The following is a 25,367-nucleotide window of genomic DNA, read 5'->3' as shown; positions in this document are numbered from 1 at the left end:
CCAGCCATCGGGCCACGGCAGAAACACACACACAGGCCAAGGGATCTGCAGCGTCCACGAGTAGAATTGAGAATTGTGGTGGAGACCCAGCAGTCAGCAGCAGCAGCTGTGATTAGAGAGGCCAGTGGGTACCTGGGTGACACGGGTCCTACTTCCATGACGGAAAAGAATTCCTTTTCCAGGGCTAACAGTTTTTCAAGCACAATTGTTGGCGAATCACTGGAACTGTCAGCCACCAGAAGTGCTTAAGCCAACCACTAGGAAAAGCAAGATTTGGAAAAGCAAAAAACTTCCAGAATGTTCAACTAGCTGGGTCACTTTGCAAGTGACTTCACCCCTTCCACCCTTGGTTTCTTCATCTATATGATGGGGTGATCATTCTAAGATGACACTGGGAAGTAAATGAAATACTATAGATAATTAGCACAGGACCTGGAAAACAGTAAAATGTCTAATAACTGTTAGCCAAGATGTTACTGCTGCTGATTGTGATGTTGTCAAAGAGGGAGCAGAAGAAACCCTTATCTAAACAATAATTCTATATCTTAGACAAAGCCTTAGCCATAAACATGTTAATTTTTTTCTTTCTTTTTGCTTACAAACATTGGCCAATGTTCAGTTATGACAACACTGCTTATGGAAAAAAATACCGTTGAAAGTTTTGGCAAAGTGTGAGGAAAAAGTCAGAATCTCTTGATTTGTCTGATACGGTTTTCAGTGCACACTTCTTTGCATATTCAAAAATATAAGAATGCCCAGGATTCTGGGGCCTGTGGGTCAGCAGCTCCTGCTTATTTAGAAACTGGTCCCGGTACAAATATGTCCCAGGCCTAATGATAGCCTGAAGGTACAGTGACCCTGTGTTTATTTCCTTGTTGATTTCCCTTCCCTGGCTGCAAACTCATTTTCCCATTGCTTGCAGGAAAACAACATCCAAGGGTGCGGTAAGCCTGACTTGGCAGCCCAAAGGTGAACAGACCATCCTGGCTTTTGGCAAGAGAAGGAGGAAGTTCAAGGGAGCCTCTGTCCATCCAAACCAGCACAGATTTGTCATTGATGCTAACAAGTGCCATTCTGGGGGGTGCTCTCCTTGGAGGATGCCCACAGGTTGCTCTCAGGATTGGGGATCTGTTCCCCAAGTCTTCATTAGGGCAGGGGATGTATTGAATGAACTCTGAGGAAGGGGATTTTCATGCCTATTCAGAAGGTGGGACTCAGGAGAGAGATGGAAATTTTCCCGATCTGCTGCTGAGCCAGAGAAACAGCTCCCAGGTGGATTGTCCCAGAGACCTCACACCACTGGAAAACTACCCAGCAAAGGTAAGAGGGCCTGGTTCCCCCACCAGGTGGAATCTCAGGCAATTTCAGAGTACTTTGCCCCTGCCCAGGCTCCTACCCTGGCTCTATCCGACACACATGCTCACCACCCCAAGTTGGGGAGGAACACCTAGTAGGGACCTTTCTCAAAACACTAGGAAGTCCTCCAGACGATAGCGCTTTTTGGGTCAATTTTGTTTTTCCTTACTGATTTCATGGAAATCTTCTCCTTTGCTTTTTTTTTTTTTTTAAAGCACACTAACTTGCAAAACAGATCAGTAAAAATGTATGCAATCCCAGTAAGCCTAATTGTATTTATATAACATTATTCTTCATTAGTTTTTAAAACATATTCACAGGCTCATTTTGTTTCATTTCTGCAGGACTAGGTTTTCTTGTGGCAAGAAGAGACACTGTCCCAACACTGGGTCCTCTGTCACAGTGAAAGCTCTATGCCCAAGGAATGCCAAAGAGGTGGTGGGGGCTCTTCAAAGCTTGGGCTTAGCACAGAGAGGAGAGGAGATTGAGGGAGAGCATTTCAGATCAGCACATGTCCTCAGGGAGGAGTTTGTGGGGTGAACATTGACAGCAAGACCATGAGCAAGTGTGTGGCTGCAAAGGAGAGGCTGGGAACACAGACAAGAGGAGCCTGCCTTCTGTTTGATGAAAACAAGTGAGGTAGTTGTGCAACAAGCTGTGTGCAGCATGATATGAATGTTTGGGGATGGAGGGGACTTGGGGGGCTCACCAAGTGTGTGAGAGCTGGGCTGGAGGCTTTGGCGACCTGTGGTGGGGAGGTGGGAAATTTCACAGCAGAGGCAGTATGTGGAGGGAGGTGGCATAAAACAGCAAGAAGAGCTACACAGATTTGATTTCAAATTCTATCTTTGTTTTCTCTTTACATATATATATATATATATATATATATATATTTATTTATTTATTTCCATAGTGATCTACAGGTATTAAAAACCATGAACGCACTCTGCGTCCTTCCAAGCCCAGTACAACAGACAGAGCTCATTCTGTCTTTCTCCCTTTCCATGTTGGAACTCCCTTCTTTAACATTTATTGAAGACAGGCTGCAATGATATATATTTGTTTATTTAATATACTTAATGAATTTATAATATATAGTAATATATATTATTTTATATAATTTAAGATAGATTAATATATTTAATCATTTAATTGCTTAATATTTTTGCTCATTTGTTCATGCCCTGGATCCTAAAAACCTATAGCTGGCACGAGCCCTGTCCTCGTCCCCACACAGATGCCCTCCTTCCCTGCTTAGGCTCTGACACCTGGTCTGGGCCTCTACTTCCCTCCACCACTCCTGTGTGGTGCCTACCTTGCTTGGCCCCACATAATGACCTTAAGGACTGTGGTCCATCCTCTGTATTAGATGGCTTCTAATTTATGATTGCTTGACTTACAATTTTGCAACTCTAGGATGATGTGGAAGTGATGTTTTCAGCAGAAATCGTACTTCCCAGTACTCATACAACCATTAGACGATGTCCTGACTAGACGATGTCCTTACATTAGCCTAGGCTAATGTAAGTGCTCTGAGCACATTTGAAGTGAGCTAGGCCAAGCTAGGATGTTCAGTAGGTCAGGTGTATTAGGTGCATTTTTAATTTATAATATTATCCACTTACATGGATTAGTCAGGATGGAACCCCGAGAAGGATCTGTATTATATCGTCCCTATCTTTAAGCTTTGAGGAGCAGAGCTGTCTTTCCAGGTATATAGGGCACGTGTTCCTGGCCCCAGGCATGGAGAGGTGAGACTCACACCCTTTATCCCATCCCATTCAGTACTGCTCTCATATATAAGGACATGGGCTGCTCAGGGTCTGCTTAAGGTAGCAACAACATTTTCAGGGAACAAATTGCTCTCTGCGATCACTGCTCCTATTTCTATTCTGCCAAGATCTTGCCCAGGCTCTCCCTTGCTCAACAACAGGTACTAATGAAGCAATGAAGCACTAGGTACCAGGTGTTTGTTTTTGTCTCTACATTGAGACACAGAGTTTTTTTTTTTTTTTTTTTTTTTTTTTGTACCAGGGATTGAACCCAGAGGCACTTAACCACTGAGCCACATCACCAGTTCCCCCCTTCTTTTTTTTTTTTTTTTTTTTTTGTATTTTATTTAGATACAAGGTCTTACCAAGCTGCTTAGGCCCTTGCTAAGCTGCCGAGGCTGGCTTTGAACTTGTGATCATGCCTTAGCCTCCCAAGCCGCTGGAATTACAAGCGCATACCACTGCACCCAGCTAGACACAGAAATTTTAAACTGGGGTTTCCATTCTTAAGGGACACTCCATCTACTGGTCAGCAGACAAGCAGTCAGTGACAATTCCACATGGCCAAGGGCAATGAGAGCTGTCTTACTGAGGAAGGGCACCTAACCCAAATGCAGGGGGAGAAACGAGATGCTCAAGGGGAATCCTGGATGGGTCAGGATCGACAGGGAAGGAGGGCCAGAGGGAGGCAAAGGGAGTGGTGAGAAGGGCAAAAGGGAGAAATGGGTGGTAAATTCCAGCAGCTAACTAGGGTGGCTAGTGCCAGGGCCAGAGGCAAGGGCAGGGGCTGGACAGACAAGTTGGTCCAGGTGGACCATGCATACCAGGTCAAAGGCTGCATTGTAGACTTTGAGCCAAGAGGCTCTGGAGCCAAGCTCTCTGGGTTCAATCTTGGTTCTGCAAATTATTACTAGCTTTTCGATCTTAGGCAAGTTAATGTGCCTCAGTTTCTTTCACTGGAAATTTGGAGGCTATAACAGTGATGACTCATGGGACTGACCTGATTAAATAATTTCTTCTACATGGTACACACAGAAATGCACAGCATATGAAGCATATGATTAATATTAGATATTAATATGATTTTCCAACAAGTAGATCAAAATGGGTTAGGGCACTGGCAATGCAGGATCATTAAAAAATAATTTTTTAAAAAAACAAATTATTCAAAAGAAAGAAATTTTAAAAAATAGATTTGAGCATTTCAAAAGAAACTGCAAAGTCATTGTCTTCTGAAAAAAATCAGAAAATTTTGGACTTATTTTATGACTTCTTGTTTTTATTTGATACGTTTTGGGGAGTGGGTCATCATAACCTTTTCATTGTTTTGGCCTTGAATGGTCCTAGTGTTGCCCTGCAGGCTCAGGAGACTCTCATCTATTGGTTTCCCATTGTTAGGGGTAGCCTTTGTGTGCACTCAGTGGGTTCTGAGCCAATAGTAATGGTCATGATCTTCCTGACAACCCAGTAACAACCACCAAGGCTACCCCAAAGCTTAAAGCAGAATTATTGCTAAATCAATTCTGCATCATGAGTGTATCTGTGGGGATGGAAGGGCAAGGAACCCTGTAATTCTTGAAACTTTTCTGAAAGTCTATTTGCAGTAGGCCACGATGGTCTTTTAACATGGCCTTTTAGCCCTGCTATTGGAGCTGTGTGGTGGTCCTCTCTTCCCTACATCCGTATCCCTGAGAACCAGGGGAGCCAAAAGAGGAAGAGGAAAATCCCAACGATATATCAAAATTAAAAACATCTGTGCACCTAAAGACACAATCAACAGAGTGAAAAGGTGACCCAGAGTGGGAGAAAATGCTCACAAATCATATATCTGATAAGAGGGCTGAGGATATGGCTCAAGCAGTAGCGCACTTGCCTGGCATGCCTGCGGCCCGGGTTCGATCCTCAGCACCACATACAAAGATGTTGTATACACCAAAAACTAAAAAATAAATATTAAAAAATTCTCTCTCTCATATATCTGATAAGAGATCAGTATCCAGAATATAAAGAAGTCCAACAATACAACAACAAAAACAATTTAGAAATGGGCAAAAGACTTGAACAGGCATTTCTCCAAAGAAGATATACAAATGAGCAAGACTTCCATGAAAGGATGCTCAGCATCACTAATCATTATGAAGACACCAATCAAAACCACAGAAAAATGCCAACTCACACTCATTAGGATAATTTTTGTAAAAAAAAGAAAGAAACAATTGTTGTCAAGGATGTGGAGAAATTAGAACCTCTGTGCACACTTGGTGGGAATGTATATTGGTGCAGCTATTGTGGAAAATAGTAGGACAGTTCACCAAAAAACTAAAAACAGAATTTTCATATGACACAGCAATCCCACTTCTTGGTATATACCTCAAAAATTAGAAAGTGGAAACCTCAAACCAATGCTTGTATATCTATATCCATAGTAACATTATTCACAATAGCTTAAAGGTGAAAAGAAAGGTGTCAACTGACAGATGAATGGATAAACAAAATGTAATATATACATACAATTGGGTGCTATTTCACCTTAAAAGAGAAGGAATCTCTATACTGTGTACAACTAGAGAATTGAAATGTTGTGCTCCACTTTTGTACGATAAATTGAAATGGATTCTACTGTCATATACAACTAAGTAGAATAAATTAAAAATAAATAATTTTTTTAAAAAAAGAAGGGAAATTCTGACACTTGGCATAAGTTGGATGAAATCTGAGGACATTATGTTAAGCGGAATAAAGCCAATTACAAAAGGACAAATGTTATATGATTCCACTTGCATGAGGCATCTAGAGTAGTCAGATTCATAGAGATAGAAAGTGGTTAAGAGCCGAGGGTTTGGGGGAATGGGGAATTATTATTTAATGGTAACAGAGTTTCTGTTTTGCAAACTGGAAACAGTTCTGGCAACAGTGGTGATGGTTGTACAACAATGTGAATGGACTTAACTACTGACTGCACACTTATAAAAATGATTAAGATGGCAAATTTCATGTTATGTGTATTTTACCATAATTTAAAAATGGCAATGAGTTGGATTGGGGTTTTTTGGTTGTAGTTTGTTTGTTTGTTTATTAAAAAGGTGGATCGATGATTTAGGGGAAGATGATTAGGAGAACTGTAGGACGAAAAAGAGTCCCAGGATTTACAAACTTTCCACATTTCAATATTTCCTAGAAATGGTGGAGACCTATGTTATAATACTTAAATTTTATTTTAAGGCTCTTCTCCTGGGAGAAAAATTATATATATAAAGTCTTGGTCAGAATTTGGTGGCGCTTCCTTTAAAGATTAGCTAAGACACTTTGTGTTGAATCACAAAGACCATACAACTCCACCAACTAACTATAAGGAGATTGCCTCCAAACACCTAAGGCATGCTATTGAAGGTACAGAAATGAAGATACATTATGCAACAGGCTTATTTTTTAGTGTAGGTGTGAAGCACATAAGTGTGCTACCGAAATATTTCAGGCTGTAGTTCTTGATGGGTGTCAGGTGGTATATGAGACGATTTTAAGAAATCCACACCCTGATAACCCAATTCTACATAAAAATTTGTAGAAATAGACCAGCATGAGGCTGAAACTGAATGTGAGGGCACAGCCATGGCAGGTAAAGCATCTGCCTAAACTCTGGTCCAAGAAGAAGAAAGGAGATGGAGTCAGGACCCTTTCCTCCTCCAGGTAAGTTACCTGACCAGGAGTCCAACCTAGGCTGCCAGGGCCTTCCTGCCTCACATAGCTTCCTGTACCTCTTTTTTTTTTGTTGGTGTATTATAATTGTACAAAATAGTGGGATACCTTGTGATATACACATATAACCTAATTTGGTCCATTTCATTTCCAGTACCTGCCCTCCTCTCCTCCCATCCCCATTCCCTTTGATGGGCATCTAGGCTGGTTCCATAACTTGGCTATTGGGGATTGGACTGCTTGGCTATTGGGTATACATATATTGCTGTAGTATTCTCTCAGATAAATATCAAGGAGTGTTACAGCTGGGTCCTGTGGTGGTTCCATTCCTAGTCTTTTGAGCTTTTGAGCTTTCTCCACCTCTAAACACACATGTTCACTTCATCTCCATGTGAGGCATCTTAATTGATTCATGCTAAATTAGAACAATAATGAAAGAACAAGTGAAAAAAAATGAATAGTGGGTGATGGAGCTTTGCAAAGCCTAAACCAGATGTGTGTCTTCATTTGTTTATATTCCACTTCATTCTACAAAGGGACTGAGGCAACAACTGCAGGACAGAAAGGAGAACTGAGGCCACACAATTAGCATGGCCCATTTCTGGTCAGCACAGAGTTTTAATTTTATTATCCACTAACATCTAAAAAAAAAATTTTAGGAAATTTCATATAAAAATTTAAATTTTGAATTCTTTCAAAACAGGAAAATCCAGCCCTACTGTCCCCACATTCATTCACTCATTCATGCACTCAGCAAAGAGATTGGGTGACAATTCTGTACAAGGCACTATTCTAGGTATGGGGGGTATAGAAGAGATGAAATAGACAGCAACCAAGCAGACAGATTAATGAGAAAAATAAAGGGAATTATAAATGTCATGAATAACTTAGGGCTAAGGGTAGAGGTTGACAATGGGGTAGGGGACAACATTATTTTAGTAGAATGTGAGGGAAGACCTCTCCCAGATTGCCAGTCCTCACCATGCCCAGTACCCCCACCCACTTCAACCATTCACTGTTATCTGCCCAGCAGTTGGGGAAATCTGAGTCTGTGAGTTCTGCAATAAAAGGATGGTTAAATATATTTTTAAAAAGAGTTTGAATTAGGATCAGGGCAAATTAAAAATAAGGATTGTTGATAAGACCAAAAAAAAATAAGAACCCAGCAGAGATAACATAAGAGTCTTCTTCTTTTTTTTTTTTTTTTTTTTTTTAAAGAGAGAGAGAGAGATAGAGACAGAGAGAGAGAGAGAGAATTTTTAATATTTATTTTCTAGTTCTCAGCGGACACAACATCTTTGTTGGTATGTGGTGCTGCTGAGGATCGATCCCGGGCTGCACGCATGCCAGGCGAGCGCACTACCGCTTGAGCCACATCCCCAGCCCCATAAGAGTCTTCTTAATCGATATAGTTGGGCATTGGATTCACCGAGCTTCCTGGCAACTAGAGCAAAAGGAAGATATGTGCAGTGGAAGTTATGGGCAGTGATGTCACTTTCATTTGCTGAAAAGAAGAAATAAAGCCACCCCTTTCCAGGTATAAAGCTCTTCTCTCCTGAACTGAGAATAGGAATTGGCTGCATCAGACTTTACAAAGGGAACCGAGTAAAAGAGTGATCAATACCTTCATTGACACACGTATATGTCCCATCACTTCAATCACTCTTCCAAATCCCCTTTATTAGGACACTAAAATAAGCATCAGAGAAGGAAAGTGCCAGTCTTTCTCTCCAGGGTCCACAGATATGAGACGAGGGCACATCTCACCTAATGAAACCTGGTGGGCAGTCATTGAAAAGCCAAGATAATGCAGAGCAGACCACTCGCTCCTGCTATGTCAATTCACAGTTCATGGAGCATTAGAAGAATGGACAGAGTGCCTGTCACTCAAACATCTTTCTTCCCTAAATCTTTTCTTTTCTTTTCTTTTTTTTTTTTTTTGGTAATGGAATTGAACTCAAGGGCACTTAACCACTGAGCCACATCCTCAGCCCTTTTTATATTTTATTTTGAGACAAGGTCTTTCTAAGTTGCTCAGGGCCTCACTAAATTACTAAGACTAGCTTTGAACTTGCTATCCTCCTGAGCTGCTAGAATTATTGGCGTTCACCACTGTGCCCTGTTCCATAGTTAGACAGGGAGAAAGTAAAGGTTCTTGGTGGCACGCCTTAGTGCCAGACTATTACACAGAAAAAGCAATTTCTGTGGCCCTTGATCTTTTGATTTAAGTAAGGAAAACCTCCTTTGTTTTCTGGAGTAGCCCTGTGGAGAAACGCCAATGACCCGCGTAAAGGAAGGAAATTACTAAACCTATTCATTCACTTGCTGCACGAGAGGACTCTACCACACGCCTGGGCTGGTAACCAAAGGCCAGGAAATCTCAACTGCCTTCTAGAATGTTCCTCGGTAGATTTCCCTTGGCTCCAGTCTCCTAAGCCTCCCCAGAATTGCTAAAGAAGCCTCTCCCCTGGATTTCTACTGTGTTCTGGCCATCATCTATCTCCAGGTGCAGAGAAAATGTGCACTTTCAAATGTGTTCCTGTCCCAAGGAAAACACATACACCAAAGACAGCGAAGCCAAATTTTTTTGCCCTTATTTTTTGGCCTGGGTGCTGCCTTGTCCTGGGTTATCTTTTTGCTCTCTGGAGATTCTGTGTGCTCACTCCCCTCCTGTTGGCAACAATCTGCAGCTGTCTGAGGGCCGGGACGGCAGGTAGGTATTATTTCTCTCTCTCTTTCTCTCTTAAAAACTGAAAAGAGCATTTTGACTGTGCTGCTTATAATCCCTTCCCAGACTTCCTCCACCCTCTGGCCACACCTCTCTGTCACTCTGGTTAAATATGCCCTTTGAGCCAACCTCACAGAACTGGTTCTCTGGGTTTGTAACAACGACCTCCCAGAGTACCCAGGCAGAGCTCCCTCTAGCAGGAGCCTCACAGGTCTGTGCTTCTCCATCTGGCAACAGGCCCTTCAGGTATCAAATTAATCCGCCCCACCTGAGAGGCTCCTGAGCACCTGACGTGGAATCCCACTAGGTCCTGCAAAGGGGCAGTCATGGTCGTCCGAGGATCTGCTGCTAGAGTCCCAGATGGGGCCATATTTTCTGACAAACTTCATCCTGTAAATTTCTTATCATGGACTGTAAACTCATTCATGGGCATATATCAACACAGTACTTAAGTCACTTTCCAGGGGCTAGGGATGTGGCTCAAGCGGTAGCGCGCTCGCCTGGCATGCGTGTGGCCCGGGTTCGATCCTCAGCACCACATACAAACAAAGATGTTGTGTCCGCCGAGAACTAAAATAAATAAATAAATATTAAAAAAACTCCTCTCTCTCTTTAAAAAAAAAATCACTTTCCATTTCTTTCTTTTATCACTAAAATGAAATGCAAAACAATGAGTTCAACTTACCCATGGGGTTTTGTTTTTGAAGGGCAGGGGTCACTGTTACGAAGACTTCCGAGTTCTCGAAACATTTTAGTAGACAAAAAAAAAAATTTGTCACCAACTGGTGCTGAGTGGCTAGGAGACACACCTGGCAGGTGCCTGATGTTTTGTGAGTGCCAGATTCGTAGAATCTTGCTCATTGTTGCGGAATTCCTACTGTGGGCTGGGCACCCCAAACTCAACTCGGTTTGGTTTCTCATGTTTCATTCTCAGATTTCTGGAAAGTCCTGTTGTTATTCCCATTTTTCAGATAAAGAAAATGAGGTGCAAAGAGCTTCAGAAAGTTGTCCAAAACAGTGGGCCTGGGTTTGAACCCAGATCTGCTTCCCTCTGAAGCTCTTAGGAGGCAGAAGGAGGTGAGGGAAAGGGTGAGATGGTGTGAGGTCTCAAGCCATCGATTCCTCAGTCCCCTCAGGCTTTGTGACTCTCTATCCCACAGCCCTTGTCTGATTAGTGAACATAGACTCCATCTCATTCTCTACATCAGACACACTCTGTCCATTCTGGGTGCCACCTGATTTAGTTTTCCCAGGACAGGCATTTGGAGCTGGGTAATTCTTTGACATGGAGACTGTCCTGTGTGTTGTAGGATGTTTAGCCACACCCTGGGCCTCTGCCTCCTAGATATAAGTAGCTCCTCCCACATCTGACAACCAAAAATGTCTCCAGACAATGTCACATGGCCTCTGGAGCACAAAGTGACCCGCTTGGAGCACCAGCATCCTCCCTGCACACAGAGGCAAAAGGAGATTACAGTTCCTCAGAGGCCATGGTCAAAGTCCCCAGGGGTTGGAGCTTCCTGGGCTGCAGTGGGTGGCCTTTGGTAATTCTTCAAGGAGAATGATCTCTAGACATGGCAGCATTTTGGTCTCAAACTTGACAAAAAAGACTGGGACTCCAACCAGCCTCAAGCAAGCCTCAGGTATCACCAGCTTGTAAGTGGATGGAGCAAGAGTCCCCCCCATAAGGCTGCAGGGTCAGGATTACCATTTGGACAGGAAATGGGTACCTTCTGGAGATGGTCCTTTCTTCCAGGCCATACCTGTGGCATTCATTTGACACCCCCTACCCCAGCACAAGGGGTTAGAGTACCCATGCCAGATATGACTTTAGGGGTATGGAGGCTATGTGAGAAGGACTGTGTGGTGCTGGTTTCTCGTGGCCTATCATAAGGTGACAGTGGCAGGCCACCAGGCCATTCATCCCAGGCCCCAGAATAGGTCTCAAATCTAAAATATTGACATAACCTCCAATGTTATATGCTTGCTGAATTTTAAAAATATGTTCAAAATCATTAATTTGTTCCAAATAAACATTTAAAATATATCGTTCATATCTCTATTTTGAGATTTCTTTGATTGTTAATCTCTCATGAGCTGTAAAACGTGAAAGTGGCCTGAACCAATCTTGACTTTGGATGAGCCCCGTTGCATCATGTAAGCAGAGTAAGGTGCATGGGGAATGCACAGGGCTACAAGGCCCTGGGCTCCCAGCTTCTTCCCCAGATGCTCTGATCAGTGCTGAAAATTCTATGAGAACAAATTAAAATAAGCCTACCATAGGATCTAACCATTGCACTCCTAAATATTTACTCATGAGAAATAGAAATTTACCCCCGTCCAAAGAGTCGTACCCCAGCAAGTCTCATATTTTCACAGCAGCTTTATTGGTAGTAGCCCCAAACTGGGGACACCCCAAATGCCCATTCATAAGTGATTGAATAACTGTGTTATGCTGTGTCCACACCATGCAATACTACCCCACTGTGAGAAGTGTTATCACACATAATATGAGTCTCCAAAGTGTCAAAAAAAAGGATGCCCACTGTCTGATTCCACTTATGTAGACTTCTAGAAAATTCCGACAATCTAGAGTTATAGGAACCAGATCAGTGTTTGCCTGGGGATGTGGTGGAGGGACCAGGAGGACACTTTTGGGGGTGATGGACATGCTCCTTACCTTGATTGTGGTGATAATTTCATGGGTATATATGTATGAAAAATTCATTAGGATTGTGATATTAAATATGTGCATTAGGATGGAGCCCTGTGTGTTAGGAGCAGGGACAGAGGCACAGTCACTTGATCCACTTAAGAAATTCCACCATTTCTCTCTCCTTGGATTGAATGAACTTGGGGGTTGTGGCCATCACTCCTCAGCACTGTCTGGCAATTGTTAAGGAAGTGTGAGGAACTCAGAAACAACATATCCGCTTCTTGGTGGGTGAGAGCCCTACTATGCTAGGGCTCACTGTTCCTGAAGGGCACCTTTTATCTGCTAACTCTCCTCTTGGGACCAAAAGCAAGAGATCAAAATACACCGGATGGATTTGCATGGCTAAGATTCCTCCTTCCTGGAGAGGGAAAAGGGTGGCCCCCACTTCCCCAGAACAGAGAAGGTGGCCCAGCAACCTGGATCCCCTCCAGCAGCCTCAAGCCAAAAAACCCGTGCAGTATCTCAGTGTTCATTGAAGAAACAGAATCGGTGCTGCCTCCAAAGCCGGGCTCTGCAGGTGCAAGCTCCAATTACAGCAGCCGGGCTTCCAATACCTTTTCATCCCCAACAACAGCCAGGCCTCAGCCCCAGCCAGGGATTGAGGGAGGCCCCGGAAGGAGTGCCGACCAGACTGGGAAAAACAAAGACTGTCCAAGCAGAGCTCTTGGGAGTCAAACCTGAAACCTGGATCTGCTTTCAAAACTCTTGTGAGAAGGAGCCAGTGCACAATTTGGGGAAAATCAGTTCACTGGACACAGGGAAAGAATCCACCTGCCGAGGTCCTTACCCTCTCTGTAAGATATTGTGTGGCATTTTCTTTTGCACCCCATCAAGTCTCAGTATTTTTATAACAGCAGTCTTACTGGTTGTTTCCACCATTGACAAGGCTCCCCGTACACGGATGTATTTCCCAGGGTTATGGTTGCAGTATGTTCCCCTAAATTGATGGTTCTTTATTGTTAATATCACATCAAGGTTTAAAACTAAAGCACCCAGAACCTTCGTATTTAGCAAAGAGGTGTGTGGCTGTGGATGCACTTACCTGTGCTCCATCTTCCACAGAAAGCACCAGGGCCACAGACTGTCTCTCTTACTCCTCTTCCTTCTCATTTTATCCTGTGGTTTTTGCAAAGATTAGGCTAAAAAGTTGACTCAAAGCTCCAGGCTGCCTCTGTATCGGAGTTAGCTTGTTCTGCAGCCAAAAGGGCACTGCCAGGGGAGAAAGATGTGCAGCCACCTCCCTGTGACTCTCCGGGCTGCTTTCCCCAAACCTGCTTCATGAGGAGCTGCTTCCTCACCTGTATGACACTCTTGTTTTTAACACCTAAGTCTCCAAAGAGTTAAAAGTAACAAGAGAAAGTTAAAAATCTATATTTCTACCACCACTATCCTATCAGTCAGGTTTCGGTGTCTCCTTCTAGATCTTGTTATTGAGCCGATTTTTTTTTGGGGGGGTGGGGGGTCTACTTAGCATGTGAATACACATATAACTCCTGATTATTCCTCTGACTTGTCTCCTCCACTGAGTTTTGCAGTCATGAGACATGAACTGCTCATAAGGTGAAAACAAAAGAAACAGGCCATTTGACACTTTAGCACCTTAATGCAGTCAATTCTGGTTAGGGAGAAACAGGCTGAGTGACTACAAGTCTCTGGTCACCACCTTTTCATCAAATGATCAATACATAGCCTTGTCTTAAGTGTGTTTCTGTTTAAAGAAACCTTATCAATACACGTGATCGATTCTTTAGCATTGAACGTGTGTGTCCGATAGCGCTGTAACTCATGCCTGAAGGAAACTTATCTAATGTGAATATTTGCACCTTAAAACACAATGACAACCTTCTTAAGCTTTGGGACACTAGATAACACTTCAGCACTACACTGATGGGCCATTTGAAACAGTGAAATCACAAGTTAAAAGCACAAAAATGAGAAAAAATGTGCCAATAAGTAGGCCACCAAAGAGCCCCTGTTATAGAACCCTCTGAAAAAAGAAGACTAAGGTCACCTTGTTGAGGATGTGTGATCTGGTGAGTCAAATTTTCACTGCTCCACAAATGAGCTTGTCCACAAATGACCACAAAATCACTTTGAGTATTGATCAATTGGGCATTAAATTAAATTTTATTGCCTGGTACAATGATGTACACCTGTAATCTCAGCAACACGGGAGGCTGAGGCAAGAGGATCACAAGTTCAAGGCCAGCTTGGGCATCTTAGCAAGGCCATGTCTCAAAATTAAAAATGAAAGTGGCTGTAAATGTGGCTCAGTGGTAGAGTACCCCTGGGTTTAATCACTATTACCCCCCCTCAAAAAAAAAAGAATTATTGAATAGGCAAATTTAAAACTATGGAATCTGCAAATAATAAGTATTAATCATACCTGTGTTGTATAACTACAATATATTATGAAGACAGAAGGCAGGTGGTTATTTATATTTCCCTTGGAAAACAGTTTGTCTTGTCTTATTAAAGTCATTACCAGGATGGCTGCCATGTCTCAGTAAAAAAATCTTTTCCTCTAAAGTGTTAGTTTCTGTAACTAAGACGGGAATCTTCTGTCTTGCTCCCAAGATCAGCATCAAAATTGCTAGATCTGGTTGAGTGGAATCCATCTGGGAAGAAGTCTGTCTGAGTTTGAGTGGTGGTCTAGACCCCATCAGCAGTCCTGACCTTGAACACAAGGTAAATGTCCTCATCTGCAAAGGAGAAAGTCTGCATCCCATCAATTCTAAGCCACTCATTATTTCCCATTTGAACCTCTCTGAAACTCTGTGGGGTTTTTGTTTTGCTTTGTTTTGCAACTGGTGATGCATTGTCGTTTAAATGGCATGCATTTTGTTTTCTTTCTGGGTGGTACATAAAATAAGAATGCACGGTCCACCCTTTGGTCTCATAGAAGTGATGAAATACAGCATTAGGGATGCTCCCTCAGGATGCTGTGTGGATTGAACAATGCGGCAGCTTCACAGGGCCAAGAAAAAGTCAACAACATGCAAAAAAGAAATGTACAGTGCAGAACACTTGCAAACAAAGTAATTATTATTTATGAGTATTTACTTTTGACGGGGAGAGCTCACTCTTTCACTTTCAAGGTTTTTTTCGGAAAATGTCACAAGGGCTGTGCCCTGACCTCTGCTAATTCAGATGATATGTTTTTCAGGCAGTGCTTGGTACCAACAAATTATTTCAGTGGGTCATAAAATTTTGGTCATTGGAAAGAAGTTCCTAAAGCAATTTGAAAACCATAACTTAGAAAAAAAGCAAAACACAATTTGGGGGTGGGGGCAGGGCTGTGCTTTCCCCAGGACTATGGCTCAGTGACCATGAGGCTACCCGTGGTTCAGTTCCTGGGATTCTCTTCTTTGTACTACAAGATTCTTTGCCAGGACAAATTGGGTTTCCTCTTGTAGAACTGCCTTCACCTATATCCTGTAAAAGAAAGTAAAGGAAAGTGAAACAATTGAGGCAATTATCCAGTCCTAATTATTAACACAGCTTAAGAATCTTCCATCTGCGATCCCCAGATCCTCACCTCGGAGGCTGCTGCTGCTTCTTTGGGGTGGAGGGTGGACACCTGGGTTCCATGTAGGAGAAAAAGCTTCCAGTGCCTTCACGCCAAACAAATGTTTCAAGTTCAGGGAACACGTTTCCTGGTATGTGGTTGTTGGTTCCTTGATGGAAAGAGACAAAAATAGATCCAAGGCATGTTTTCAGAGTCTAATGTGGACACACAACCGTAGGCTCACCAGGAGCGCAGCACTGAAAGCTTCCGAGAGTCTGCTCAGAGAGGAAAGTATGGAGGTGCTCTGTCTGCTGTCCTTGTGCCAAATGGCTCTCCACGTAAGAGGGCAAATGGGAGGGGACAGAAAACCAGAGTTTATCAGGTGCTTCTTGGGCATTTTGTGTAACGGTTTCAACACACTTAAATATGGGTATTATTATTTTTCTGTTTTACAGTTAAACAATCTGATACTTAAAGGTAAAATGAATTGCTTAAGGTCACAAGGAACAAAATCATCTTATCACTAAATCCTTCTGGCTCAAGTTGTCTTTCTCTCTCTCTCTCTCTTTCTTTTTTTCTTTCTTTCCTTTTTTCTTTTTTTTCTTTTCCAGGGCTGGGTATGAAATCCAGGGCCTCACATAAAACAGGCAATTAGATTCCACTTTGGGGCAACACCCCCAAGCCCCCTCTTTGTATTCTAAGGGACAGGAAGGTCTAACTAGAGTCTCAAATGCCATCATAATTCCTTTACCATCATTTATTTCTCCTATGATCTTCTCTGAGGGACATTTCTAAACCTGGTTGCTGTGGTCATGTCGTGTCCTAACCACAGGGACATGCATAGGCAGCTGTGAGCCAATGTGTTGGAGACAATCAAGCTTTGTTTTCCCTGAAGCCAGGGGAGGATGCTGTATCCCTTCAGCCGCAACACTCCTCCTCCTTAGAAATATAAAAAGAAAGATAAAGTAATCGATGTGCGGCCTCTGTGAGATTCCTCTTTGATTTCCACTCTGAATAGCAGGCGTTGTCCTCGGAGGTTATTGCTTTTGGAGTGCTGGCCAGTAAATATTAGTATCTCCTTTACGTAAATGATACTAGTTGACGGGCCTAAGGTCACACCAGGAATTAGTGATGCAGCCAAAAGTGGAATCTAATACTCCTAGTCCCCCATCCTGGGCCACATCAGACCACACTGCTGTTTTATGCACATTCAGTAAATATTTACAGCTCTCTCTGTCTTCCCAGCTGCAGTTAGGACAAGAAGTACTCCTACATATATACGTGCATATGAAACAGACGTGAGAAAATGTAAACTTGACTTACATAGACACAGTCTCCTTGATAGGAAAAGTGGTAGGCTAAACCCTGAGATACCCAAGATTTATGACGAGTACTTGGCCCTTTTTTCATCTCTTGGATGTTTTCAATGTTTTGAATATAAGAAGGCTTTTTAAGATGAGTTGACAGAACATGTATCAAATCATGCCCCAACTTTCCAATACATAGATTTTACGTTAAATAATCAACAACTTATCAGATATCAGTCCTATGTCTCTTTGTAATACTATTGAATAATTACAATGTATTAATGATGAATAGACCCATTCTATTAAAATGGCAAATATTCTTTACTATAAGATGCTTGAGGAAGGAGAACATCTATCTTAATGGAATTGTATATTTTAAAAAATGAGATTCTTTGAAACATTATAGTGAATTATGTGAGGGAATGCTCATTCAAACTGATTAAAGAAACAGAGGGATGTTGTTGGCTCACAAAACAGGGGAGTCTAGAGGAGGGGGTCTGGTTCCAACAGTACTGATCCCCCCCGGCCCCCTGCGTAACCCCCACTAACCCCACTCCCACCCCACCAGCATCTAGCCACTGCACTATTCTGCTTTAGAGGGAAGTGGTATCACTCTTCCCATCCCACCCACCTGACAGAAAAGGTCCTAACTTGCTTGGTTACAAGTCAGAGAGCTCAAACATGCCGAGAAGGAATCATTGACTGAGTCAATCAGCCACCTTTGGGGCCAAATGGACTATGACCAGGGAGAAATGGACTATGGTCTCCTGAGGCCAGGTCCTGCGCCCACCTTCTGTCGTGAGTTGGTTGGCCAATGCCACACCTGTCAGTGGCACTAAGACCAGGGGATGGAGGAGAAGCTCTCCACAAGACAAGGAGTATCGACGCCAGAAGAATGGAAAACGGAGATGGGCAGACATTAAGTGCTGATTATCTCAGGCTGTTCTAGTGGGCTTGTGGTTAAAATAACTACAGTTGAGCGGCTGATCTTGGGTGCACAAGGCTAATGTGTGACTTTCACCCTTTCCATGGCGTTACCATAGAGGATGTAGAACACGGTATTCTTCTAGTTTAGATGTGAGGTGTCCCCCAAAAGCTCATGCATGAGACAATGCAAGGTTTAAAGGAGAAATGATTGAGTTATGAGAGCCCTAATCTAATAAAGTGAATTAATTCCCCTGATGGGATTAAATGAGTGGTAACTGAAAGCAGGTAGGGTATAGCTGGAGGAGGTGGGTCCCTGGGAGCGTGGCTTTGGGGTACATATTTGGTATCTGGCAAGTGAAGTCTCTCCCTGCTTCCTGATCATCATGTGAGCCAGGAATGGAGCCAGCTGTCTATGGCCAGAGATCTCTGAAACCATGAGCCCCCAAATAAACTTTTCTTCCTCTACAATGATGCTGGTTTTGTTTTTTTTTAGTCACAGCAGTGAAAAAGCTGACAAAAAAAAACAGTATGCTCGATGACCTGATGAGGGATTTGCAATGGTTTCATGGTGTTGGTAACAAGAATATTAGTATCAAAATGTATGGTTCCCAGTTTCTGCACTGGGTTCCGGTGCCTCCCAAATAGTATTTTCTGAATCCCAGCAGGTCCCTTGTGGAGTAGCTGGCACATATTTCACTGTAGAGCCTTTCTGGTGATAGACATACTGGACCTCAAGGAGGTGATGCAATCTCCCCAGGGTCTCACGGCCAGTTTGTGGCCGAGTCTGTAAACCCTTGTCTCATGTCCTGACTGTGGGGATGGGCTCCCTTCTGGGGCACCATTTGGCTCAGATGAGGAAGATTGATGAGGGCTCTTATGTCAAGCACCACTCTGATTGGTTTTTAATGGCCTTGATTTTCATCTTTCGAGGAAAACAGCATATCCTTCCCTGGCTAAACACTATGTCAGGAAAAGCCACAAACCAGTCCCCTGAGTCCTGTTTTCGAAAATGAACCCAAACCTAACTTTGCTGAGCCTACAGAAACTGATAACCTCATGGAGCTTCCCTGTGTGTACCCCACAGAATGAGGAGCGGTGTTCTTGGGAATGGCCATGCATTTTTCTGAGTTCATCATGGCCGAAGGAAATGAAAAGCAGTGTGAAAAATTAGGTAAAGAAACCCTGGGAAAAGGAGATAGCGAGAGGAAGACACTCAAGGGAAGATGGAGGACATGGCAAGACTCCAAAAATCATTGTGTAGGGGGACCCACAGGGAGAGTGGAGAAGGAAGCTGGGAGGGAGGGCCGGTCCAGGTTCTAGGAGGCAGGGAAGATTGACATCACTGCATCCCTACCCCATGCCATAGATTTTCACATCCATTTTCCTGTTACATTTAATGTGATCATCACGACATCTTTGCAAGTGGTATGTGGTCCTTCTGCATATATGTGAAGGTGGAAACAAAGGCTCATGGAATCCAGCTAACTTTTTCGGTTCCTGCCACTAATCCCTGATGAAAGTTGGGTCTGAACCCAGACCTATTTGATTTTAAAGTTCATATTTTTTTCTGCCCCTCCCTCCCCATCACCCACTTGACTTTGCTTATCTAGAAATAGAGTCTGAGATAAGGATTCTTGTACAAAGCATTTCTTGAGGAAGTGCTCTCAGGAGAAAGGATGTGACAGAAGCAGGACAGAGCAGGGGACAATCCCAAGCAAGGAGATAGCTGTTGCAGGGCCAGGTTTAGCCTGATCCCACAGGGAGCATGAATTGCACCTGAGAATTCATCCTGCCTTGAGATGAGGGAGCAGACTTCTGTACACCATATCAGTCGGTTATCGCCTATGGGCTATCCCACTTAGCCAGGGTGCAGAGGGATGGGGACAGGGGTGACACCTCAGAGGAGAAGCTGTGTGGATAAAGGCAGTGGCTGTAAGCAATTAGCAGCCTCACTTGCAGCAGCTGGCTAAAGGTCAGCAAAGGAGAGCTGTGCGTGGTAACAGCTTTCTCTACACACCCGCTACAGCCTCTGACTCTGAAGGGGAAGGAAGGATGGGAAACCAGAGGAGAAGGAGCTGCTGTCCTGGTGGTCACTGGAAATCCCACTCTGAGTGCCCAGGTCAGTTCTGAAGCCTCAGCCATTGCAGCAGTCAATTCCAGGTAGCTACCCTGACACTGAGCAAGGTCCTGTGATAATGCAGCCCTAGACATGCCCAGTACCAACCTTCTCCCCTCAGTGGCCCACCTGACTCTTTTCCAAGTCAAGCTGCAATTGATTAGAAGAACCATCCATCACCCTCACTGCATACAAGGCCAGAAAGACTAGCATTGGCTGCTAAAATTGTCTCCAAGAAACTGCATCCCTTAATTCCATGGCCCTCTGCCCTGCCCCCACCATGTCTGGAACACACACATCCCAGATTGACCCAGTCCATAGGACCACACTTCTGGCCAGTGGAACCCCTGAAAAGTTCTGGCTAGTACCCTATAGGCTCACCCGGACTGGTCTCTCCCAGCTGGCTTCTACAAACAAGTAGACCCTAACCCAACCTGGGAGAGGGTTCTTAAGCTTTATTCTTGTTTTTCTGTTCTATTCTAAGCCTGATTCAGTAAATTCTTTATTTTTTTATTTCTTTTAAAAAATTTATTTTTTTTAGATATACATGACAGTAGAGTGTGTTTTGACATGTCATACATACATGAACTATAATTTCCCATTCTTGTGATTGTACATGATACGGAGTTACACTGGTCGTGTATTCATAGATGTGATTCAGTAAATTCTTGATACTTGAATTCTCTTATGTCTCTCTGAACACTAAATTAGCAAATTCTGAACCATTGTTCCTAGGAGAACTGTAAGCATCTAGTCACATTTTAATCAACCATCCAATAATAACCTTGTTTTATGTGTGTAATTGAAAACACCTTATTTATTATATATTGTTGATTCACTAACATCAAACACCCAATAGCACTATACCTCATGCCTGAGCAAAGCTTACCTAACATATATGTATTTGCTTTGTGAGGTACTTCACAGCCTTCTTTACTTTGGGACACTAGATAGCTCTTCAGCACAAGTCACCAGACAGGCACTGTGGTACACACCTGTAATTCCAGTGACTCAGAAGACTGAAGCAGGAGGATCACAAGTTTGAGGCCAGCTTCAGCAACTTAGCAAGAATCTGTCTCAAACAATAAAAAGGGCTGGGGATGTAGCTCAGTGGTAGAGCATCCTTTGGTTCAATCCCTAGAGGAGGAGGAAGAGGAGGAAGAGGAGGAGGAGGAGGCGGGGGAGGCAGGCATCGGTAACAGGTGATGTCACCATGAACAGAAAGCACAAAAATGTGAAAGTGTGGTTCTAAATCGACTGTTGAAACAAAAAGGCCACTTGTTGAAACAAGAAGGCAAACGTCATCTTGTTCAACCTCAGCTGGGAATCTTTGCATCTGATGACTCAAATTTTTGCAGCTCTGGGCATGTCCACAAATGACCACAAAATCACCATGAATATAGATTTGGTAGTTACAATTAAGTTTTATGGAGAAGTCAAACTCACAGCTATGAAATCCACAAATAATTAAGATTGACTTTATAAGCACCCAATTCTAAATGACAAAATGTTTTTGTGCCTTGTTATTAATTTTAAAGCCTCTGTTTTAAGCACAAGCTCCTGGAATATTATGTAGCGTCAACGTGTGTGTGCACGCGCACCAATGAAATAGAAGAAATAGTCCAGGTACATTGTATAGATTTTGACTTTTCAATGGATTAGTATTTTGGAGGAATGAGGAAAACAGATGTTATTATGGTCTTTATTGTGTGCACATACAGAGGATCTTTATTTTTTAAACAGGATCATCCATTTTTAAAATCTGAGGTGTACCTGTAATATTTAAAAACAAAAGGGAGGCTCTATTAAGCCAAGATGCTGGCCTAGCATCTTTCAGGTGACATCTGCTGAGAGGAGTTGCAGGCCAACCACACCGCCACACCTACCACCCCAAAGACAGAGTACACACTGAGAAAGGGTGTCTTTTCTCCCATGCCCTGGGTCTGAGCCCGTCCCATACCTCCAGCTCAGCGCTGTTGCCTCATCTTTGAGGCAAATGGCTTTGCTGATGGTTTTGATCAGCTCTGGGCAGGGCAACGACTGGTGGGCAAACCATTCAGAAGGCAGACGGCATGGTCATAGTGAGGGTTTAAGAGCCAGAGCGAACTCTAAGTAAGCACTGAAAGTCTGCCCCTTTGGGAGAGTCTGTTTGTTGGTTGAAAGGACTTTGTCACCATTGTTCTGTCTTTTAGGCACAACTTCCCATCCTGTGTCCAGTCCTGGATGCATGGAGGGATGGCTGGACAGGGAGGGGTGCTCACTGCCACTCTCACCTCCAGGAACCCCCTTATCAGCCCAGGTGAACATCCTACCCTGTGTGTGTGTGCCCCAAGGACTGTCTTAGGGACAGACTTCCACTCACTCCCAACCTTCCAACCACATGGCTGCCTCCAAGCTTTGCCTAATAGAAATCCCAGAGATGATTTGGTTTCTAGCGATTTTCACTTTCTCTCCTACTTGGAAACCTGAAGAGGCCTCTGAAGCTGGAGTGTTGTAAACCGACACCCAGGATTACATCTGGCTGCTTCCTATACGCAGTTTCCCTCACAGACTTGCGTAGTCATAATGAAATAAACCTGGCTCCACTTGACCCAGAGGGAATGGAGATGGAGGCCTAGCTAAGAGGAAGGGTGTAAGACCCACACACTCTTGGACAGTCAGCCTCCATAATTCTCAGCTGAATAAAACTCTTTTCTTTATAAATGACCTGGCCTCAGAAATTTTGCTGTAGCAACAAAAATGGACTAATACAGCTTATTTCTTTGCTTGGCTTGTGAGAGTTCTTTATTTATTCTGAATATTAATAATCCCTCCTGCCATGTGCACCAAGAACTTTTAGATCTTCGTTGAGGAGCAGTGATAGCAAAGGAGGCTTCAAGGATCCAGTGCGGCTCAAAGCATTAAATGTATACAGATGGTGGCATCCATCTGCGGAGATCTGACTCAGGACTGACTTGCACACAGAAAAGGAGTGCCTTCACTGAACAATCATTTGATGTTTTTTTAAAATCAAAAGTCTCCCACCATTAACAGCAATTCTCATGGAAATGATGTGGGAGTCCGTCTAAGTTACCTAGAAAAAAGTAAAATTTTCAACAGGATTGCTCAAATCAGTTCACCAACACTTGACAGGGCTTTTCTTAGATGTGTCACTGAGCAATTTACGTCCATCAGGAAGGATGATAAACACATGCCGAGGTCCACCCTGAACCTTCAAGGACTTGACAAGAGAGTTCGGTGGACGGCGAGACTCCAGTGGACGGCGAGAGTCCTAGGAAAACACAGATCTGGTCCCCATCGACCATCTGGGGAAGTCTTGTCCCTAGCTAAGCTCTCCTTCTCCCCCAGGACACTGCTAGCCTGAGAGAGAAAGGCTGAGAACAACAGCTGCCCGCATCCTGAGCCAGAGCCCCGCTGCACCCCAGGGAGTGCACCTGGAGCAAAGGTAGCCCAAGGGGACAGGAGAAGCCCTCACGAGCCACGCCTGTTTTGTCCAAAACGTATGAAGAATAAAGTTTCCCCAGAGGTCTGGTTGTCATCTGGCATCCACTTCCATTCCAGACTCACGCTAAAGATGGGCGCCTGGTGTGGTTCTTATTAGATTTCAAAAGGGAACTTAATTCTCAAGACTTTCATTCTCATGAGTCTAAAGCCCCTGAGGAACTGAGGATCACAAGAGAGCTGACGGAGAGCTCGTCTCCTTTCCCTGGTTTGCCTCTTTATGGCCAAAAGAATGTGAAGAAATGACACTTGGCTGAGAAGAGAAGGCTTTCTATCTTGGCTGCCCCCCAATTTCTACTCTCCACATGGCTCCTGATGCCCCCAGAGACCTGGTCTCTGCACTGAGGCCCGTGGCTTCAAAATGCCATTATGCCCAGCACCTCGCCCCGCCCCTGGCTCAGTGTGTTCAACGAGAATTTGAATGACAGAGGCAATGGATGCTAGTCTGCAGGCCACAGACCTCCATTTACTCATTTTGCCTTTGTGCAAAGTCACACTGAATTATAATGTACACAGCATAAAATTCACCTGCGTAAAATACACAACTCAGTGGGTCGTAGTTCATGTAAACGGTGCAACCATCACCACCATCAACCTTCAGAACACCTCATCCCGCCAAAAAGCAACCCTGGGCCCACTCCGTGGTTCTCCACTGCCCCTCTTTGGTTCAGCCCTTGAAAACTACTTTCTGTCTCTATGAATTTTATTAATCCAAGGACCTCGTGTAAGTGGAGTCATGCCGTCTAGATGTCCTTTCGTCGCTGTCTTTTTCACTTAGCATAATATGCTCATTGGGTCACAATGCCCTTCCTTTTTAAGGCTGAGTTGTATTCCACCGTGAGTATATACCACACTGGATTATCCAATCATCCATCAGCGGTCATGTGGGTTGCTTGCACCTTGGAGATTATGAATAATGCTGCCATGTACATCTGTGAACAAATATCCACTTGAGTCCCTGCTCTCAATTATTCTGGGAAATTGAGGAACCTCCTCAATGTTTTCCCAAAGGCCAGACCACTTTAAATTCTTATTTTCTTTCTTCCTTCCTCTTTTCCTTCTCTTCCTCTTTCTCTCCCTCCCTCTCTCCTTCCTTTCTTCCTTTTCTTTTTGGCCATCCTGGTGGGTATCAAGTGATATCTCCATTTGATATACCTTTCTCTAACAATTAATCGTATGGAGCATCTTTTCATGAATTTATTGGCTATTTGTGTATTTTCTTTGGAGAAATATTTATTCAAATCATTTGCCCGTTTTTAAAACTGGCTTATTCTATGGTTTGGATATAATTGAGTAAGTCCTCCAACGGTTCATATGTTGGAAGCTTAGTCCTTGGTGTGGTGGTATACGGAGGTGGCGGGACCTTTAATTGGTGGAGTCTAGTGGGAGGTGACTAGATCATTGGGGGATATCTCATTGCATAAATCTGCCCTCAGAAAATATCAATGAGGGTTGTTATAAACGAACAAGACTGGCCCCTCCCTTCTCTCTCCCTTTCTTTCTAGTCTTGCCATGTGATCCCTTCCTCTTGCACACATTCCCACTGTGATGCCACCTGCCATGTGTCACAGCCCAGAGGACTCTCGTCAGAAGCCAAATGAATGGGACCACCCACTCTTGGATGGTCAGCCTCCAAAATTCTGAGCTAAATAAAACTCTTTTCTTTATAAATTACCTGGCTTCGGAAATTTTGTTGTAGCAATGAAAATGGACTGATACAGCTTATTTCTTTGCTTGACT

At 43.5% G+C, this 25,367-nt stretch overlaps 1 protein-coding gene across 5 annotated transcripts in view; it reads left to right on the top strand.

Moving 5' to 3' along the window:
* The first annotated feature begins 943 nt into the window (after positions 1 to 943).
* The window catches only part of Lnx1 (ligand of numb-protein X 1), a 167,154-nt gene continuing 142,730 nt past the window's right edge, over positions 944 to 25,367 (top strand). For 3 of the 5 annotated variants that reach the window (XM_005319999.5, XM_078021293.1, XM_078021294.1), the window contains exon 1: positions 948 to 1,320. The gene's annotated coding sequence lies outside the window, so the exon portion shown is untranslated. Of the gene's footprint in view, positions 1,321 to 25,367 lie in introns of all 5 variants that reach the window. The other 2 variants (XM_078021295.1, XM_078021296.1) reach the window with 2 other exon arrangements.

Source organism: Ictidomys tridecemlineatus, chromosome 9 (assembly GCF_052094955.1).
Source record: "Ictidomys tridecemlineatus isolate mIctTri1 chromosome 9, mIctTri1.hap1, whole genome shotgun sequence".
Lineage (NCBI taxonomy): Eukaryota > Metazoa > Chordata > Mammalia > Rodentia > Sciuridae > Ictidomys > Ictidomys tridecemlineatus.
This window is presented reverse-complemented; position numbering and strand designations above follow the sequence as displayed.